Source organism: Syngnathus scovelli, chromosome 17 (assembly GCF_024217435.2).
Source record: "Syngnathus scovelli strain Florida chromosome 17, RoL_Ssco_1.2, whole genome shotgun sequence".
Lineage (NCBI taxonomy): Eukaryota > Metazoa > Chordata > Actinopteri > Syngnathiformes > Syngnathidae > Syngnathus > Syngnathus scovelli.
In genome coordinates, this window is record NC_090863.1 from 1,602,658 (window position 1) to 1,621,085 (window position 18,428).

The 18,428-nt window shown below is 50.7% G+C and overlaps 2 non-coding genes and 2 pseudogenes across 2 annotated transcripts; 3 read left to right on the forward strand and 1 right to left on the reverse strand.

Annotated features, from left to right (window-relative positions):
• Nucleotides 1-1,069: 1,069 nt before the first annotated feature.
• trnaq-cug (transfer RNA glutamine (anticodon CUG)) lies at nt 1,070-1,141 on the forward strand. Its single transcript has one exon. It is a non-coding gene; the product is annotated as a tRNA-Gln (tRNA).
• A 1,685-nt stretch (nt 1,142-2,826) lies between these two features.
• On the forward strand, nt 2,827-2,998 carry LOC125985559 (U2 spliceosomal RNA; annotated as a pseudogene).
• An 808-nt stretch (nt 2,999-3,806) lies between these two features.
• On the forward strand, nt 3,807-3,982 carry LOC125985558 (U2 spliceosomal RNA; annotated as a pseudogene).
• Nucleotides 3,983-10,389: 6,407 nt separating this feature from the next.
• Nucleotides 10,390-10,501, reverse strand: LOC125985547 (U5 spliceosomal RNA). The gene has a single exon (XR_007487326.1). It is a non-coding gene; the product is annotated as a U5 spliceosomal RNA (small nuclear RNA).
• Nucleotides 10,502-18,428: the final 7,927 nt, after the last annotated feature.

Consider the following 18,428-nt stretch of genomic DNA (forward strand, 5'->3'; position numbering starts at 1 on the left):
TGTGTGCGTGTGTGTTCGTGCGTGTGTGTTCGTGCGTGTGTGCGTGTGTGCGTGTCTATTCCATGGTGTAATGGTTAGCACTCTGGACTCTGAATCCAGTGATCCGAGTTTTAAGTTTCAGTGGGACCTCAAATATTTGGTCATATAGTATATGATTAAGTAATCACATGTTCTCCGAGTTACAATGTCAACTGGTGGAACTTACTTGGATGGTTTTAAAGCTAATGCTCTTCTGGATTAGCGTGTAATCGGTCGAGACCGGCTTCCTGCTTATCCGGCCAGTGCTGACAGGTCCCTCGCCTTGGCCTCGCAGCCTTGTGCTCGTCGGAACCAACGACCTTCGCCGTGCTAGCCCCGTGGTGACCATCTGCACGTGCCCCGACTGGGTGCCCAGGTAGCTGCTCACACGTTTGCCTGTTTTGTGCTGTTTTCACCGATTCACGACCACTGTCCTTTTTTGTGTTTTGGGGTGTTCTCTGATATTGAGGGGTGCTGTTTGGCAACTGTTACATTTTTTCCTTTGTCTTTTTGCTTTGGTTTGCTGTGATGTCTTTGTGGAGCCGTTGTGCGGTGCCTTATGAGAGCCTATTGAGTTGCACTCATGCCATCTGTGTGTCTTTTGTGTAACCGCTCTGTGGTATGGGTTCTGCTGGGGCCTGAATTTCCCCACCCCCGGATCAATAAATGTTCAATCAATCAATCAATCAATCAATCAATCAATCAATCAATCAATCAATCAATCAATCAATCAATCAATCAATCAATCAATCAATGTTTGCATGCTGTGATTGTGAGCACTCTGAATCTAGCAATGCAAGTTCAAGTCTTGGTGGAACTTCCAATTTGTAGTCATTTGTGGAGAAATTGACAATAAAGCTGACTTTGACTTTTTGACTTTGACTTTGATTTACATGGAACAAAAATGTGAAAATTCCAATTCAGTACTTTGTGTACAGCCCTATGAGTGTGTAAGCCCTGCCTCCACTACTTTTGTCAGTTTCGTAAAATGAGCGCCTTAGTTAGTGCATTGTGCTCAGAAAAACTATGCTCCTCCTTCTGTCACTGCTAGGGTTCTATGGTGTAATGGTGAGCATTCTGGACTCTGAATCCAGTGATCCGAGTTCAAGTTTCGGTGGGACCTCAAATAATTTGTCATTCAGCTGGGAAAAATTTGCAGATGGCAGCAGCTTGTGTGCTGCCCCATGAAATCGTATGCTTCCCTACACCTGAGGGTTCCATGAGCGCTCTAGAGTCTGAATCCAGTGATCTCAGTTCTAGTCTCGGTTGGACCTCAAGTCTTTGGTCATATACAGTCATATGCAAAAGTTTGGGCACCCCTAATCAATTTCAAGATTTTCTTCATAAATCCTTGGCTGTTCGGATCAGCAATTTCAGTTAAATATATCATATATCAGACAGACAGTGATATTTGAGAAGTGAAATGAAGTTTATAGGAGTTACAGATTTGTCAAGAAGAATGGTCCAATATACCTTCAACCAGAATCCACACTCTCATTGGAAGCTATAGGAAGTGTTTAGAGCAGTGGTTCTTAACCTTGTTGGAGGTACCGAAGCCCACCAGTTTCATATGCGCAATCACCGAACATAGTGAAAAAAAAATACATATATGCCTCATAAACTGTATGCATTGAGGATGGGTCTACTTCCATGCAGCACAACCAACGTGTGGAAAATATTATGCGCACGACATTTCTTCTCAAAAGTATCACTTGAAAGAAGGTCCAAAGCAGACAAACTCCAAGTAGCAGAGGATGGTTTCGATCCAACGACCTCTAGGTTATGGGCCCAGCACGCTCCCGCTGCACCACTCTTCAAGTCCTGTAATTGGCAAACAAGCATTCAGTTCCAACTCGCAACTGGATTCTGATTGTCACACATATTGTTCATTACATTATGAACAAAGCTCAATCGGGCAGCACTAACCTGGATGCTGGTGGAGAAACCAACTTTTTATCCACTTTCATGTTTTAATAAAATTGTCAACAAAATTCAATGTTGGAACTGCAGCTGGTAGGTAGTGTGGCTGAGCGGTCTAAGGTGCTGGATTTAGGCTCCAGTCTCTCCTAAGGTGTGGGTTCAAATCCTGTGTCAGTTCCGTACTATTCTTCTGGCCCAACTCTTTTCGGTGCAGCCGTTGTACATATGATGACCCTGGAAAGTTCTTGGTGAATTATCAATCTCTGCCTTTCATGTTCATCGGACTACCCTTTTAATAGGTACCTACACTGTGTAGTTGGCTATAGACTGCTGAAAGGGGACACATATAAGCCTCGTGAACTTCATGCATTACTGCGAGTGAAGAAGAGTGAACGAATAAGTCGGCAGACAAGTTTGCCGATTTATTAGTGCCCAGAAGAGCAGCACTCTGTTCCGTACTGTAACCTGTTAGGTTTGTTCCCAGTTCTTTATCCTTAATGTTCGATATGCTAACAGTAATTACCAAGAGGCAGCCTTCACAGTTTAACTATTTAATGTATGCTAAAATGATCGATGCACAGCTGTGGAGCCCTTTCTGCAAGATGCAGAAGAAGGTCCTTCTCCCAGCGCCAAGGTTCCTGCTCTTATACTACTCTGGCCGCCTTCTGACAGTAGGCGACTCTGCCTAGCCTGTGTGATAATGTGTGACCTTGTCTTCTTAACCGAGAGCGACTTCTACATACATATACATATATTCTACAGCGATATAATGGCATAGCTCAAGCTACCTAGCTAATCACATGTGCCAAAGAGGCCTATTCTAACAAACCGTTGGTGAGAATGGGTAGACGGGGAAGCCTGTAAGCAAGTCTGTCACTCGTATACTCCATTGCTTCTCGGCCTTTTGGCTAAGATCAAGTGTATTATCTGTTCTTGGGTTTGGGGGATTAAGAGAGCTGACCATAGAAGAGAGAATTTTACCCATAAAAGTGGTGATTTTACCCTTGCTTTTACTAATCAGTTCTGTTTTCATCCCAACAAGGAAGGTGCTTTAAGAGTTGGACCGAGCCATTTTTTACTTCATCTGGAAATCCAAGTCGGAGGGACTGAGGAGGGACACCATGAAGAAAAAGAAAAAAAAAAACGGAGGAGAAGGAGTGCCCGACTTAAACCTCTTCCTCGGAAGCAGATATGTTGCCCTGCACCTGCGAAGCGCGCTTGTTGCACCAAATGCACCGAAAAGCCAAGCAATGACACGATTCCGGATGGGCTCATACCTTCTGAAACTAAAGCTAATACCCACCGACCAAAGAATTCCTGTGTCTGTTAACCCGCCACCTTCTTATTCCTTAGTCAAGAAGTTTTTGAAGAACTTTAAATTAGAGCAAGAAAATAGTGAAATTTTAACAAATCACAGGTCTATGATCTATGTCGTACAGGAGCAGGAAGTGGTGTCTCCAGTGCGCGGGCTTGCATTCGGCGAGCCCACAACAGTTTGGCACAACGTCAACCACCCCGCCCTCTCGAAACAAACTTCGGGACCTGTTATGGGTGGTGGCCCATGATGTCCTCCAAGTCAGGTCCGTTATGCACTCCCGGGGCATGTCAGCGCTCTCAACGTGCCCCCAACCTGGCTGTTGCGCCCAGGAGTCGGTGTGGCACCTGCTCTGATAGTGCAGGGCTGCTGTAGACCTGTGGGCGACCTGCAATTCCCAGCAAGGGAAGCGCTGTATGCAGACCTTGTACTCTATGGGGTGAGCCCGTTGAAAATCAAGCAAGAAGACTTTACAAAGCAGTGGCTCACCTTTGCTGCCATCAAAGACACCATGTGGACTTCCAGAAACTTGCTGTTAAGGAGGCACAGACAGATCCCCCCCCCCCACCCCCCGTTCTTGTTCTGATCAGTTTAATATCTGATACGTCCCCTATCCGGCGATCACATATTAAATTGATTTTTGGAATTGGGTGATGGAATAGGGACTTGCCCCGTCCACTCCATGCATCGACCTGGTATTGCAGTACCTCCAGGAACGGTGCACCCCCTCTATTTCATTCCGTTCGCTGCATTCTTACAGGGTTAAGCAGTCAATTGTGACTTGATGGGGTCTGATCTAAATGTAAGATGTTGTGATTTGAGGCTTTCCCACCAATCGGTTTGCAAATAGGTTCATTTCTCGAGGCTTCATGTGCTCCATCCATCCATCCATCCATCCATCCATCCATCCATCCATCCATCCATCCATCCATCCATCCATCCATCCATCCATCCATCCATCCATCCATCCATCCATCCATCTATCCATCCATCCATCCATCCATCTTCTTCCGCTTATCCGGGGTCGGGTCGCGGGGCCAGTTGCTTTAGGAGGGACTCCCAGACTTCCCTCTCCGCCAGCCACTTCATCCAGCTCATCCCGGGGGATCCCAAGGCGTTCCCAGGCCAGCTGAGAGACATAGTCTCTCCAGCGCGTCCTGGGTCGTCCCCGGGGTCTCCTACCGGTGGGACATGCCCGGAACACCTCCCCAGGGAGGCGTCCAGGAGGCATCCTGATAAGATGCCCGAGCCACCTCATCTGGCTCCTCTCAACGTGGAGGAGTAGCGACTCTACTCCGAGTCTCTCCCGGATGACCGAGCTTCTCACCCTATCTCTAAGGGAGAGCCCGGACATCCTGCGGAGAAAACTCATTTCGGCCGCTTGTATCCGGGATCTCGTTCTTTCAGTCACGACCCATAGCTCGTGACCATAGGTGAGGGTAGGAGCGTAAATTGACCGGTAAATTGAGAGCTTTGCCTTTTGGCTCAGCTCTCCCTTCACCACAACGGACCGGTACAGGGTCCGCATTACTGCCTATGCTGCACCGATCCGCCTGTCGATCTCGCGCTCCATCCTCTCCTCACTCGTGAACAAGACTCCAAGATACTCCTCCACTTGGGGCAGGAACTCATCCCCGATCCGGAGAGGGCATTCCACCCTTTTCCGATCGAGGACCATGGCCTCGGATTTGGAGGTGCTGACCCTCATCCCGACCGCTTCACACTCGGCTGCAAACCGTTCGGGCGAGAGCTGGAGATCACGGCCTGAAGAAGCCAACAGCACCACGTCATCTGCAAAAAGCAGAGACGCGATGCTGAGGTCCCCAAATCGAACCCCCTCAACGCCTCGGCTGCGCCTAGAAATTCTGTCCATAAAAATTATGAACAGAATCGGTGACAAAGGGCAGCCTTGGCGGAGTCCAACCCTCACTGGGAACGAATCTGACTTACTGCCGGAAATGCGGACCAGACTCTGGCATCGGTGATACACCGAACCGAACCGCCCTTATCAGTTGGCTCGGCACCCCGTACTCCCGAAGCACCCTCCACAGAACCTCCCGAGGGACACGGTCGAACGCCTTCTCCAAGTCCACAAAACACATGTGGACTGGTTGGGCGAACTCCCATGCACCCTCGAGGATCCTGCCGAGGGTGTAGAGCTGGTCCACTGTTCCACGGCCAGGACGAAAGCCACACTGCTCCTCCTGAATCCAAGGTCCGACCTCCCGACGGACCCTCCTCTCCAGAACCCATGAATAGACCTTACCGGGGAGGCTGAGGAGTGTGATTCCCCTGTAATTGGAACACACCCTCCGGTCCCCCTTCTTAAAGAGGGGAACCACCGCCCCAGTCTGCCAATCCAGAGGCACTGTCCCCGATGTCCACGCAATGTTGTAGAGGCACATCAGCCATGACAGCCCCACAACATCCAGAGCCCTTAAGAAATCCGGGCGGATCTCCACCCCCGGGGCCTTGCCACCGAAAAGTTTTTTAACTACCTCAGTGACTTTGACCCCAGAGATTGGAGAATCCGCCCCAGAGTCTCCAGGCCCTGCTTCCTCAATGGAAGGCGTGTAGGTGGAATTGAGGAGGTCTTCGAAGTATTCTCCCCACTGACTCACGACGAACCGAGTCGAGGTCAGCAGCACGCCATCCCCACTGTAAACAGTGTTGACGTTGCACTGCTTCCTCCTCCTGTGACGCCGGATGATGGACCACAATTTCCTTGAAGCCGTCCGGAAGTCATTCTCCATGGCCTCACCAAACTCCTCCCACGCCCGGGTTTTTGCCTCAGCAACCACCGAAGCCGCGTTCCACTTGGCCATCCGGTACCTGTCAGCTGCCTCCGGAGTACCGCAGGCCCAAACGGCCCGATCGGACTCTTTCTTCAGCTTGACGGTATCCCTTACCGCCAGTGTCCACCAGCGGGTTCGGGGATTGCCGCCACGACAGGCACCAACGACCTTACGGCCACAGCTTCGGTCGGCCGCCTCAACAATGGAGGCGCGGAACACGATCCACTCAGACGTGGGAAAGGTTCTGCCGGAGGTGGGAGTTGAAGCTCTTCCTGACAGGAGATTCTGCCAGACGTTCCCAGCAGACCCTCACAGAGCGTTTGGGTCTGCCAGGTCGGACCGGCATCTTCCCCCACCATCGGAGCCAACCCACCACCAGGTGGTGATCAGTTGACAGCTCCGCCCCTCCTCTCTTCACCCGAGTGTCCATAACATGTGGCCGCAAATCCGATGACACGACTACAAAGTCGATCATCGAACTGCGGCCTAGGGTGTCCTGGTGTCAAGTGCACACATGGACACCCTTATGTTTGAACATGGTGTTCATTATTGAAAATCCGTGTCGAGCACAGAAGTCCAATTATAGAACACTGCTCAGGTTCAGATCGGGGGGGGGGGCGTTTCTCCCAATCACGCCCTTCTAGGTCTCACTGTCATTGCCCACGTGAGCATTGAAGTCACCCAGTAGAACGATGGAGTCACCCGAAGGAGCACTCTCCAGCACTTCCTCCAGGGAACCCAAGAAGGGTGGGTACTCTGAGCTGCCGTTTGGTGCATAGACACAAACAACAGTCAGGACCCGTCCCCCCCCACCCGAAGGCGGAGGGAGGCTTCCCTCTCGTTCACCGGGGTGAACCCCAATGTGCAGGCGCCCAGCCGGGGGGCAATATGTATACCCACAACTGCTCGACGCCTCTCACCATGGGCAACTCCAGAGTGGAAGAGAGTCCAGCCCCTCTCGAGAGGGCTTGTACCGGAACCCAAACTACGTGGAGGCTAGTACGACTATATCTAGTCGGAATTTTTCTGCCTCGCACACCAGCTCGGACTCCTTTCCAGCCAGAGAGGTGACATTCCATGTCCCAAGAGCCAGCTTCTGCAGCCGGGGATCAGACCGCCAAGGTCCCTGCCTTTGGCCGCCGTCCAGCTCACATTGCACCCGACCCCTTTGGCCCCTCCCACAGGTGGTGAGCCCATGGGAAGGGGAACCCACGTTTCCTTTTCGGGCTGTGCCGGCCGGGCCCCATGGGCGAAGGCCCGGCCACCAGACGCTCGCCTTCGAGCTCAGCCTCCAGGCCTGGCTCCAGAGGGAGGCCCCGGTGACCCGCGTCCGGGCGAGGGAAAACGAAGTCCATTTATTTTAATCGTAATAAGGGGCTTCTGTGAGCCGTGCTTTGTCTGGCCCCTCACCTAGGACCGGTTTGCCATGGGTGACATTACCAGGGGCATGAAGCCCCCGACAACATGGCTCCTAGGATCATAGGGGCATGCAAACCCCTACACCACGATAAGGTGACGACTCACGGAGGGGACAAACCCCCCTGCTGATCAAAATTACATTTACCTTTATATTTTGCTTCATGTAGCCTGATCAAAATGAATAAAAATTCTCTCTGTATGGGCATTCACGTGTAACATTGAAGGAGGTGGACGTGTGTTTCAATATGTAAATAAATACCATTGTTGTCTATTAAGAAGCTAAAAGTTGATGGAACACATTTTTTGTAGGGCTGCAGTGTTTTAACAAGGAAATACTCATGTGCTTATGGATGAAGATGACTTGTACTTGTGATTGTGCTTGTAACAGTAAAGAGGAGTGCTTGTGCAATTGAGAGGGTTGGTTATTGGTTTTTATTCAAAAACAATATTCTTTGCCAAATTACAATAGGCTGACATGTTCCCATTCAAATGGTCACGGCCAGAAATTAAACTGCATTGATAAGCGAGGGGTTTGTTAAAGTTAAAGTCCCAATGATTGTCACACACACATCTGGGTGTGGCGAAATTTGTCTCTGCATTTAACCCATCCCTGTGTGATTTTGATCCATCCCCTGGGGGAGAGGGGAGCAGTGAGCAGCAGCGGTGCCGCCCTCAGGAATCATTTGGTGATCTAACCCCCCAATTCCAACCCTTAATGCTGAGTGCCAAGCAGGGAGGCAATGGGTCCCATTTTTATAGTCTTTGGTATGACCCGGCCGGGGTTTGAACCCACAACCTTCCAGTCTCAGGGCGGACACGCTACCACTAGGCCACTGAGCTGGATAAACGAGGGGTTTGCGCGCCCCAATGATCCTAGGAGCCATGTTGTCTGGGGCTTCATGCCCCTCGTAGGGTCATTCATGGCAAACGGATCCTAGGTGAGGGGCCAGACAAAGCCCGGCTCTCACAAGCCCCTTATGAAGAAAAACATAAATGGATTCCGTTTTCCTTTGCCCGGATGCGGGTCACAGAGGCTCCCCTCTGGAGCCAGGCCTGGAGGTGGGGCTCGAAGGCGAGCGTCTGGTGGCCGGGCCTTCGCCCATGGGGCCCGGCCGAACACAGCCCGAAAAGGAAACATGGGTCCCCCTTCCCAGGGGCTAGCCACCTGTGGGAGGGGCCAAAGGGGTCGGGTGCAGTGTAAGCTGGGCGGCGGCCAAAGGCAGGGACCTTGGCGGACCGATCCCTGGCTGCAAAAGCTGGCTCTTGGGACATTGTAGGTAACCTCTCTGGCTGAAAAGGAACCCGAGCTAGTGTGCGAGGCAAAAAAGTTCCGACTAGACATAGACTTGCCTCCACACACAGTTTGGGTTCCAGTACAAGCCCTCTCGAGAGGGGCTGGACTCTCTTCCACTCTGGAGTTGCCCACGGTGAGAGGCGTCGAGCAGGTGTGGGTATACTTATTGCCCTCCGGCTGGGCGCCTCCACATTGGAGTTCACCCCGGTGAACGAATGACAACCCTAACCCTAACCCTCCGCCTTCGGGTGGGGGTATGGGTCCTGACTGTTGTTTATGTCTATGCTGGCCGTGGAACAGTGGACCAGCTCTACACCCTTGGCAGGATCCTCGAGGGGGCATGGGAGTTGCCCAACCAGTCCACATGTGTTTTGTGGACTTGGAGAAGGTGTTTGACCGTGTCCCTCGGGGAGTTCTGTGGAGGGTGCCTCGGGAGTACGGGGTGCTGAGCCAACTGATAAGGGTGGTTTGGTCCCTGTATCACCGATGCCAGAGTTTGGTCCGCATTTCCGGCAGTAAGTCGGATTTGTTCCCAGTGAGGGTTGGACTCCGCCAAGGTTGCCCTTTGTCACTGATTCTGTTCATAACTTTTATGGACAGAATTTCTAGGTGCAGCCGAGGCGAGGGCGTCCGGTTTGGGGACCTCACCATTGCGTCTCTGCTTTTTGCAGACGACGTGGTGCTGTTGGCTTCTTCAAGCCGTGATCTCCAGCTCTCACTGGGGCGGTTTGCAGCCGAATGTGAAGTGGATGGGATGAGGGTCAGCACCTCCAAATCCAAGGCCATGGTCCTCGGTCGGAAAAAGGTGGGATGCCCTCTCCGGATCAGGGATGAGATCCTGCCCCAAGTGGAGGAGTTCAAGTATCTTGTGGTCTTGTTCACAAGTGAGGGCAGGATGGAGTGCGAGATCGACAGGCGGATCAGTGCAGACTCTGTACCGGTCCGTCGTGGTGAAGAGAGCTGAGCCAAAAGGCAAAGCTCTCATTTTACCGGTCGATCCATGCTCCTACCCTCACCTATGAGCACGAGCTTTGGGTCGTGACCGATAGAACGAGTCCCCGGATACAAGCGGCCGAAATGAGTTTCCTCCGCAGGGTGTCCGGGCTCTCCCTTAGAGATAAGGTGAGAAGCTCGGTCATCCGGGAGAGACTCGGAGTAGAGCCGCTGCTTCTCCACGTTGAGAGGAGCCAGATGAGGTGGCTCGGGCATCTCATCAGGATGCCTCCTGGACGCCTCCCTGGAGAAGTGTTCCGCGCATGTCCCACCGGTAGGAGACTTCGCGGCTGAACCAGGACATGCTGGAACGACTATGTCTCTCGGCTGGCCTGGGAACGCCTTGGGATCCCCCGGGATGAGCTGGATGAAGTGGCTGGGGAGAGAGACGTCTGGGAGTCCCTCCTAAAGCTGCTGCCCCCGCGACCTGACCCGGATAAGCGGAATAGGATGGATAAATGGATGGATGATGAACGAGGGTTTAAACGGGATTGTCTGCACTTGGCATATTTTCTCTGTTTATGTGAACATGTTCACATATGTGTCGGCATGAATTATGTGAGCGTATGACTGTTGCACAGAGTATGATATAGGCAGCTATCCGTTACGATATTGATATTTTAACAGAGTAAGAACGCTCCGCTTTTGCAGAGCATCAACAAATTGAGACATACTCTTATTGTTCCTCTCCACGGAAATCTTTTGTAAAAGGCGAAAGTTTTATTCGATCTGAAGAGAAACGAGTGATCTGATAATCTGGGTCAAAATGGGCAACCCCACTGCTGGTCCCACCAAATTCACAGGCGGTCTCACGCTCAAATTGCAGCAACCATTCCTTCTAATACAAACAATAGACGTTCATAGATGTACTATACTCAACCAACCTGTGTAAGTCTAAATTCCATTTCGGTGTCTTAGCCTTTTCCTAAAACTAAAAAAATAAAACGAGCACACGGTGAGTAAATTGGATAACAGGTGATCGGCTATGGCTTTTGCCGTGAGGCGCGGATAGCGCGCTTCCCAAAATTGTGGACCAAAATCCAACAAATGGTGACCATCCGACGTGATTTCTTCAGAAGGAAAGTGCATGCTCCAGGAAGAATTCTTCCTTCTCCGCTCTTGCTCAACAATATTGCAGTCCGATCGGCACAAAAGGTAAGGGGGGATCTTTTTTTTTGAATAAAACCTCCCAGTTCAGCAATATTGTGAAGTGAAAGCAGAGTAAAATTAAAAATGAATAATTTTAGCTCTGTGTTCAGGAATGGTGGTTGTATATACATTTATGATTGTATGGATGATTTCTTTTTGAAAAGAGAAAGGTGGTGAGGACTTTGTCTGATCAGCGAAGGGTGCTCACACCGCTGGAACTTGTGGGATGCCAATGGCTAGCATATGGGCACCGGAGTGGCTTCAATAGTAGACGCTTAGGGACTTTGTACTGTTGCCTAAGGTTAGGGTCGATTAGATCGGCCAGGCCAACAAGGCGAGTCAGGGATTCGTGAAAGAAAAACAAATGGTGAAAGCATGACTGATATAGCAGGACGGATGCCTGGCGACCTCAATAGTGCGACCTTAGAGACTTATATTGTTGTCTAGTGCGAAGGGTAACTGGGTTAACCAGGTCGCTACATAATTGTTGAAGTGTGCTTATGTTGACATTGCGTGGAAAGCAGGCTTGGCTGTCAGATGGGACAGCGACACAGCTGGAGTCAAAGTCAAAGTTAAAGTCAAAGTCTGCTTTATTGTTAATTTCTTCACATGCCAAGACACACAAAGAGATCGAAATTACATTCCAACTATCCCACGGTGACAAGACATAGTTCACAATGTACATACAAGTAAACAACACAAGAAAGTAAAACAAGAAGGCACAAACAATGAATAAATAAGAGTGATGAATAAATAATGAATAAACAAATAACACAATAAATAAGTACAGGACGCTACGCAGAAGGGGGAAGAGAGTTCAGGATCCTAACAGCCTGGAGAATGAAGCTGTTGGTGAGTCTGGCGGTGCAGGAGCACAGGCTCCTGTACCGCTTCCCAGAGGGCAGAAGATCAAACAAAGAGTGAGCGGGGTGACTCACATCACTCACAATCGTGGTCGCCTTGCGGGCGAGATGGGAGGTGTAAATGCCCTTCAGGGAGGGGAGTGAAGCACCAATAATCTTACCAGCCGTGTTCACTATGCGCTGCAGGGCCTTCATGTTGTATGCAGTGCAGTTACCACCCCAGACAGCGGAACAACTGGAGAGGACGCTCTCAGTGGTGCCACGGTAGAATGTAGTCATGACGGCCGGAGGAGCACTTGCTTGCCTGAGTTTCCGCAGGAAGTACAGGCGGCGCTGAGCTTTCTTCGCCAGTGACGCGGTCTTGGCGGACCAGGAAAGGTCCTCACTGATGTGCACCCCCAGGAATCTGGTGCTGCTCACCCTCTCCACCACAGCACCGTCGATGGTCAGCGGCAGGTGTTGGGTGTGACCCTTCCGGAAGCCAACAACAATTTTCTTGGTCTTGTTGATGTTCAGCAGGAGGTTGTTGTCCCTGCACCACGCGGTCAGAAGGTCAACCTCCAACCTGTACTGAGCCCTTGGTGATGAGACCCACCAGAGTCGTGTCGTCAGCAAACTTCACTATGCGGTTGTTGCTGTAGGACGCAGTGCAGTCATGCGTCAGCAGGGTGAAGAGCAGCGGACTGAGCACACAGCCTCGGGGGGCTCCCGTGCTCAGCGTGATGCTGGCGGAGATTTTGTCGCCAACACGTACCACCTGAGGCCTCTGACAGAGGAAGTCCAGTAGCCAGTTGCAGAGGTAGGTACTGAGGCCCAGCTTATCGAGTTTGCAGATGAGTCCTTGTGGCACAATGGTGTTGTGAACTGAAGTCCACAAACAGCAATCTCACATACGAGTCCCTTCTCTCCAGGTGGGAGAGGGCCGAGTGGAGGGCAGAGCAGATGGCATCATCAGAGGACCGTTCGGCTCGGTATGCAAACTGGAAGGGGTCTATGGTGGGGGGGGGGGGGGGGAAGAATGGATCTGATGTGCTCCATGACAAGCCGCTCAAAGTACTTCATGATGATGGGCGTCAGTGCCACGGGGCGGTAGTCGTTGAAGCAGGACGGAGCAGGCTTCTTCGGCACAGGTAAGATGGTGGCAGCCTTGAAACACGAAGGGACGATGGCCTGCTGCAGGGAAATATTAAAGATGTCCGTGAAGACACCCGTCAGCTCCCCAGCGCAGTCCTTCAGCGCTCAACCTGATATGTTGTCAGGGCCCGGCGCCTTACGGGTGTTGATAGCGGCAAGCGCCCGACTCACGCTGTCGGCAGAGAGGCACAGGGGGTGCACGTGTGGAGTGGTCTTCAGCAGGCAAGTGATGTTCTGAGCGTCGAAGCGAGCATATCTTTTATATGGTATGAATACTGCTGGGGCCTGAATTTCCCCACCCTCGGGATCAATAAGGTTTCAATCAATCAGTAAACTATATACCAAATAACTAACATAAATACCAAGTTTACAGTACCATGGACAAGATACGTGGAATTTCACCCTCAGCTATTATAAATTCAGCTTGCACAGCAAATGTTAAGTACATTATCAGGGTTTAGTGAGGATTGTGTCAGGCGCGGAGCAGGGAGAGGACTCGAATGCAGAGTTTCCAAAGTCCAAAGATGTGCTTATTTTCTCCAATGGCAGTAGTAACAAAAGGTGCCTCAATATGAGGTAAAAAAAAGGGGGAAACTAAGGCGCCTCGAACCGAGGGAGAAAAAGGGGAAATCAAAGTGCCTCGAACCGAGGGAAATACTATAACGAAGATAACTATGTAACCAAGTTAACATAGGTGATCAAAGTCGTTCAAACAAGGCTTCTACGTGGAACTCGAGGGTTTCGTGATCGCTAGTGTTCTTAGCAAGGCAAGAGGCACTGGCACTGGACACGGGGAAAGGCGTAGGTTATATGGACACAGAAGGAGGGGAAAACAGGTGAAGACAGTTGGTCATTGGTGCACACACTTGGAATCAGGGAGTCACGTGACCGGACGCACAGGGGAAGGACACACCAAATGGAACGAGAGGGAAATTACCCAATAAAACAGGAAGTGACCAGGAGGACACATGACAGCATGACAGATTGAAGTCAGAACCCCTTGTTTAGTAGACCAGTTGTCACGTCTCGTCCCCAACTGCTCCACTATGTGTCTGTTGTCTTGGTTTCTGTCTGTGTGCTCGCCCCTCCCCTCCTGTGTGCCCATGATCAGTGTGATTATTCCCACCTGCCTCTCGTTACCTGTCGTGTATATAAGTCCTGTCTGCCCCTCACTCCCTGTCGGATCATTGGTTGTGGTCGTTCGGTGTTGGATTTATGTTGTGTGTTCATGTCATGATGTATTTTGGTTCCTGTTCCTGTCATTGGTAATGTCACCCTGTCTTTTTGTTTCACGTCTTTTAGGTCAGTCTCGTTGTTAGGTTTTGTTAGGTCATGTCAGTTGCCGAGTCTGTTAGTTTGCCTTTTTTGAGTTCACCAATAAACCCTGGTCCAAGCTGCACTTGGTCGTCCTGCTCCATGCTCCACCCGACCGTGACACCAGTACCCTAACTACTGAGCTACAAGGCCTGTTCTATGGCTGTTACTAATAAACTATCAGCTATTCATGTACAATATTGCGAAATTTAATCAGGATGTGTCACAAATCAAAAGGCACGTTTAACTCCCATGCTACTATTCTGCGAGTAAGCATAGCTAGATAGCTGGGCCAAGTTTGAGAACCAGTTAGTGTGCTCGAACCTCATAGGTGGTTGAAGCGCTGGTCTTGGTAAGCAGGATCGAGTCCTGATTTTGATTCTTCTATATAACATATGTCAGAGTTACGGCCCGCGGGCCAGATACGGCCCGCAAATTGATTATCTATGGCCCCCTGGATGATATTGAATTACTATTAAAACCGGCCCGTAGGCCACAGCCGCCCGCTGGTGTTTTGCACGCACCAACACTACATTTCCCACAATGCAACGGTAGCCCGCGATGTCCCTGCAGCTCGCACAAGCGGCTTCATTATTCATCAGTAGTCAGAGCAGAGTTCAACTTTCTGATACCCCCCTCCTCAAAAATGGCTAAACGTAAGGTGGACGCTGAGAACAGGGGGTTTCAGGCCAGGTGGGAGGCAAAGTACATGTTTACGGAGGTAAGAGGCAAACCTGTGTGTCTTCTGTGTGGAGAAAATGCGGCTGTAATGAAAGAATTAAATTTAAGAAGGCACTATCAAACGTCTAAGAAACACACAGACCAAGACAAGAATATGGAATATGAACAAAAGCTACAGAAGGTGGAAGAATTAAAACGAGGCCTTAAGTCCAGACAGGCTATGTTCACGTATGCTAAATCACAAAGCGAGGCTGCTGCCAAGGCTAGCTTTATTATGGCAAAAGAGATCGCCAAATCAGCCCGGCCCTTTGCAGAAGGAGAGTTGATCAAAAGCGGGTTTTGAGCCTCAGAGCCTAACCCCGAACATTGATGAACTTGCACAAACAATGAGACACCTCTAAGTATCAGGCTCAGCCTCAGACAAGTGAGCATCACAGAACAGTAACGTATTTTCCGTTTTTTAATTCGGTTACATTTTTACATTTGTTTCTACAAGACGTGATTTTTCTTTGAAGAAAGTATTGTTTTGTCTGTGTTCCGTAAAGTTTTGAATTTTATTTATTTAGATTTATTTTTCAGTTGAATGGACCAAGGGAAAATTGCAGATAAGAGCCATGAGAAAGAATACAACTGATTTGATTATTTTTTTATTTTACAATTTGAAAGCAATGATCGGTAGATCATAGAGCAGCACAATAATACATTTTCAGTTTATAATGCATGCACTTTTACTTATGCATTTATGTTGATATTAAGAAACACATTTTGTTTTTAAAACTATTGAATTTTTTGCTGTTTGGCTGTTGAAAATGTTTTCCCTTGAAGTTACTGACAGAGCCATAACAAAATATTGCCATATTCATTTAATCATTAAATAATGTACACTGTGTTAGGTCTTAGTTCAAAAGGCTATGTGCAATCATTCCGATATATTTTAATAAACATTGAACCAGTCCGGCCCTCGGCTTGTAGCAAATTTGTTTTTTTGGCCCTCGGTGTGTTTGACTTTGACATCCCTGTTCTATATGTACAAGTTTGAATGTGACAATAGCCATGCCTAATGAGCGAAAGGACAAGGTGTGTCCTTTCATCAAAAAAGATGTGGCCAAAGATTCTCTCAGAAGGGACATTTAAAAAACACATGTAAGAACACACACAGGTGAGAAACCTTTTTCCTGCTCAGTTTGTGGCCGTAGATTGGATCGAGCACTCAGTGCTCGACTGCGTTTGTCTGTCAGTACTGGAGGTTCAGTGATCGTACTGCATCCTTGCCTCCGTCTGTTATTGTTTGAGCAACCAATAAGTAAGTGACAACACTACAATAGTTCATCAGAGCATAAAGCGACACCATGGTGTCAGAAGACGGAGTTACGGAGTAAGTCAAGGACTGTATTCAACACGTGTTAACCGTCAGTACGGTGAGTGTTCGTCCGACAGTCTTGTGTGTTCGTCTCGTCCGTGCTACAAGTACAGCAGGCAGGTTCTGCTTGACATCGGCAGAAGTGGGTTTTGCGGCGTTCTGGACTTTGAAGCGTCGACATTAAAGGCGCTCGGACTGCTACGTCCTGAAACGTCGCCGACCACACCCGCTATTCCTTCCCCGGTTGGGAGCCGTCGGAAACGGTGTGCGAGGAGGAAAAAGAGGGGCAAGCGCGGAGGCGTCCGGGCCAGGCTGGCGGCCAACCCAGCGCGACCGGCGGTGCCCTCCATTCTTCTGGCGAATGTTCGATCGCTGGACAACAAAATGGATTACGTTCGCCTGCTGAGGTCTACGAACCGGACGGTGCGGAACTGCTGTGTGCTCGTGTTCACCGAGACCTGGTTGAGTGACAACATTCCGGACTCTGCAGTGCACCTGGAGCGGCTAGCGTGCTATCGGGCGGACCGTGCCATTGTACGAGGGGGAAAGTCGCGTGGAGGTGGAATATGCGTCTACATCCGAGAAGAATGGTGCCGGGACTCTGTGGTGGTGTGTAAGCACTGCTCGCCGCTTGTGGAGTTTGTGATCATTAAGTGCCGTCCTTTTTATCTGCCGAGGGAATTTACCGCGATTCTGCTAGTCGCGGTATACATCCCGCCTTCCAACATCGAAGGAGACAACATCGCGGCGCTTGGTGAACTGTACCAGGCTGTCAGTGAACAGCAAACAGCGCACCCTGACGGTTTCACCATCTTCGCTGGAGACTTCAATCATGCCAACCTGAAGTCTGTTTTCCCGAGGCTTCACCAGCATGTTCCCTTTCCGACACGTGGAGACAGCTTCCTGGACCTAGTCTACTCGGCGCAAAAGGGAGCTTTCAAAGCCACCCCCCTCCCCCATCTGGGGCTTTCTGACCATCTCACCGTTTTGCTTTTGCCCGCATACAGACAATTGGTAAAGGCATCCAGGCCGGTTCGGAGGCAGGTTCGAGTGTGGCCTGAGGGTGCCTCCGATGCACTTCGTGACTGCTTCGACACCACTGACTGGGACTTATTTAAGCAGGCAGCCACCTACAACGATTGGACGGACATAGAGGAGTATACTGACTCTGTTACCTCTTACATCACAAAGTGCATCGATGATGTGACTTGCTCAAAATCCGTCGTCACTCGCGCGAACTGGAAGCCGTGGCAGACGGGGGCTGTCCTCAGACTGTTGAGGGCCAGGGACAAGGCTTTCAGAGCGGGGGATGAGGCTGGCTTGAGGACAGCGAGGGCCGACCTGTCCCGAGGCATCAAAGAAGCAAAGAAGGCGTTCTCGTGCAAGGTCTCCACCCACTTCAAGGACAGCAAGGACGCACGTAGCCTTTGGCGGGGCATTCAGACCATCACGGACTACAAGCCCGAGCCGAGGAGCTGTGAGGGCGACGTCCGTCTGCTGAACGATCTGAACCGCTTCTTTGCTCGCTTCGACGCCCAGAACAGCACTTGCCCACTGAAGTCCACTCCCCCCCTGCACGAGCAGCCCCTGCGCCTCTCTGCCGACGGTGTGAGGAGGGCGCTTGCCGCTATTGACACCCGTAAGGCGGCGGGCCCTGACAACATCCCGGGTCGAGCGCTGAAGGACTGTGCTGGGGAGCTGTCGGGTGTCTTCACGGACATCTTTAACGTTTCCCTGCAGCAGGCCATCGTCCCCTCGTGTTTCAAGGCTGCCACCATCGTTCCTGTGCCAAAGAAACCTGCACCGTCCTGCTTCAATGACTACCGCCCTGTGGCACTGACGCCCATCATCATGAAGTGCTTTGAGCGGCTGGTCATGGAGCACATCAAGTCCGTTCTCCCCCCCACCATTGACCCTTTCCAGTTTGCGTACCGTGCCAAGCGGTCCTCTGAGGACGCCATCTGCTCTGCCCTCCACTCGGCCCTCACCCACCTGGAGAGAAAGGACTCATATGTGAGGTTGCTGTTTGTGGTCTTCAGCTCTGCCTTCAACACCATTGTGCCGCAGCGACTCATCTGCAAACTCGACGAGCTGGGCCTCAGTACCTCCCTCTGCAACTGGATACTGGACTTCCTCTGTCAGAGGCCTCAGGTGGTGCGTGTTGGCGACAAAA